The sequence below is a fragment of the Anneissia japonica genome, unplaced genomic scaffold (assembly GCF_011630105.1).
Source record: "Anneissia japonica isolate Jap-2015-1 unplaced genomic scaffold, ASM1163010v1 scaffold287998_len430063_cov162, whole genome shotgun sequence".
NCBI classification, from domain to species: Eukaryota; Metazoa; Echinodermata; class Crinoidea; order Comatulida; family Comatulidae; genus Anneissia; species Anneissia japonica.
Window position 1 is genome coordinate 155,397 of NW_022695675.1, and position 3,168 is coordinate 158,564.

General features: G+C 31.3%; 1 long non-coding RNA gene across 1 annotated transcript in view; it reads right to left on the bottom strand.

The window, feature by feature from the left end:
- LOC117101503 overlaps positions 1–3,168 on the bottom strand; it is a 17,855-nt gene that overhangs the window by 13,249 nt on the left and 1,438 nt on the right. The window contains exon 2 of the long non-coding RNA XR_004444288.1: positions 1,840–1,842. This is a non-coding gene — a long non-coding RNA (uncharacterized LOC117101503). The remainder of the gene's footprint in view (positions 1–1,839; positions 1,843–3,168) is intronic.

The following is a 3,168-nucleotide window of genomic DNA, read 5'->3' on the forward strand; positions in this document are numbered from 1 at the left end:
TATATATATATGTATATGTATATATGTATATATATATATATATATATATATATATATATATATAAAATATTTGTATATCCCAATTTTCATCTCTTTTGTAACGGATGGGGAAAGAAGTTAAGCTCATTTAATTACTCATGTGGAGTGGATTTCGAGGACAAAAGTGTCAGCCTTGATGGTTCATACAATGCACCATGTAATTCCGTAATTAAGTCCTACTAACGGAATACATAGGCTCTGTTTTCCTTTTCCTTAGCATAATTCTACCTGGTTCGATTCGGCTCCGCCAAAATCAATGCGCGCTGATGCGCGAACAATGCGTGTCTGACATAATATACGATACAAGGCTAGGACGGACCTGGCTTGTGTGCGGCCAGCTTCTCTACGACACTGCCATAGTCTTATACCATTGTGTGTATCAGTTGCAGAGCAGGCAGGCTAATTACAAGACAGAAATTAACCTCTTATTTACACTTGATTTCCAGTCCCAAGTGTGTACAATATGCGTGCTATGTAAATACACGCAGATGCGGTTCTTCGATGTTAATCCTGAGATGAATTATTATCATTAATATCATTTACCATGAAGATATGCATTGCTACTACCAATTGTATTATCGGTAACATAATAACTACAATTATAAACAAGTTCCTTATTTAATTCAAAAGAGCTATTAATAATATCCGATTGATTGATTATCTACATTTCTTATGAAAATTGACGGATGAAGTTTCATTTCAAGGTATACAGTACTGTCACTAATAAATCTAGAAACATTATATTTGAATAGTTTGATTTTTTAATTTATGAGTTCTTAACATTCAATCCAAACTTAAAATGAGAAAACGTTTTACTTGTACAATGCGTCTAAATAAGACCGTTACTTGTATTGTTTGCAAGACTCTACACAACAAGTAAAAAAGTGAATACAAGTGAACAAATTTACAAATGAACAGGTAAACAAATAAATTAATGAATAAGTATACAGATAAACCAGTGAATAAGTATAGAAATAAACCAGTGAATAAGTAGGCCTATACAAGTAAGAAGTGAATAAGTAAACAAATGAAAGTAAATATAAATAAGTGAAGAGGCCTATACAAGTAAACCATTGAATAAGTACAAGTAAACAGGTGTATAAAGAAACAAGTGAACAAGAATACAATTAAACCAGTGAGAAATATACAAATAAACAAAAGAATAAGAATCAAGTGAAAGAAATACAAGTGAACAGTAAACAAGAGAACATGTACGTAATAAACCTGTAAACAAGTGAACAAGTAGGCATATACAAACAAGTGAAAGAAGTGAACAAGTGAAGAAGTACGAGTAAACAATTGAATAAGTAAAAAAGTGAACAAGAATACAAGTAAACCATAGAGTAAATAAATATAAACAAGTGAATAAGTATACAAGTGAAGTCAATTTAGTGGTCGTATTGTAATTTATATATATATATCTGTCTCTTATACACATCTTAATATATATATATGTATACATAAAATCGTACAAATAATTAATATTAATATTAATATCTTTACATATATTAATATTAATATCTTATATCCCTATCAGACAATGCCGAGGCCTAGTACTGATGATTCCCCTATACAGTCATTAATAAATACGGGGATTACCTTTACCTTATAATACCTTATAGGGCGACATATACTGTATGTGTCGTCACTTTCTATAGAAGTTTAACGCCTTAACTGTATGTTTGCTTCTATAATCTGTAAGATTTCACTTTAAAGAATCATCTTGGAGTGATGTCAGAGATGAATGCCAGAGATCAACAAAATGACCGGTTTGGAAGCAAGCGAGAAGTAGAGCTTAACCCCCTAATGGAAACAGGACTGTTTTACAGTGTTAAGGGCCTGTTTCAAGATTTGAACATCCGTTACAACCATCATGACACCAACTCATTATGTTCTATTTTCAATTTGTTTTGCGAAGTAACTGAAGCAGAGATAAAGGAAGCCGAAAGCTCGGAGGCTTTTCTGGTTTGTATCTAACGATCATCGTAGGCCTAAGTTTGTCATCACCTTATTTTCATCTCATTGTGAATGTCCAAGAATCAATGTTTTTAGCTGTTGAATTCAACCATAAGACCTTATTGATTATCGTATTATCCGCCTAGCTTACTGTTTCAAGACATTGTGGTTGACTACGTTTCTTGAATGAAAACTGAACAGAAAAAATGAACACTTACAAACGGTCGCGCTTCAGTCTATACAATTATATATAATTTTAAGAAGGCCTATAAGGTATTCATATATTATAATTACATAATCTCATACACAGATATATATATATATATATATTGTATGTATAGTATATATACTTTTTTCAACAATATATTACTATATAGGCCTATATATATATATATATATATATATAAAAAGTAACACATATATATATATATATATATACACATGCATTATTAGCTGTCTGCTTTTAGGTCATTATTTTGGTGAATAGGTCTATCAAGATGCACATATCTAAATTATAAAAAAATATATATAAATATATATATATATATATATATAAATTCAATTCACGCGCATCAGATGACGGTATGCAGTATATAAACCTATGACATCTGATGTCTGTGCAACTATTGCATCGTATATGGAGTACAATATGACAAATTCAATTAAATACCACATAATTGAATGAAATTTGTCAATGTATTCAAATGGTAATCATTAACGGATGCTATACATAATTTTGTAATTCACATGCCTCGCAAAAATTGGTGAATACTTCAACACAATTACTAGTCTAGCGTCTTTATGTAGGTCACTCGAGCGTTTAACGCCTTCCTAAAACAGAATCCAATACATCACAAAGGAACTCCATCAGATGTTGAGGAGGAAAAAGTACATTATTCGAAATTAGAATAATGTCATCGAGGTCGGTGAGCGTGGTTAGCATAGCAAATCCACGCTCATGACTTTTAAATGCTAAATTTATCGTATAACGGTCATGAACCTCGATAGAAAATGTTACCAGTTACAGATTAAAACTTTGACTTGCTTACACGGAAGAACACGTAGTGGGGCACGTACTCGATATGTATACATTTGCACGTATATACATCAATTATATGCAATACACAATCTACTATTATCAGTGGTTGATACCTTATACGTGTGCCATGTTAT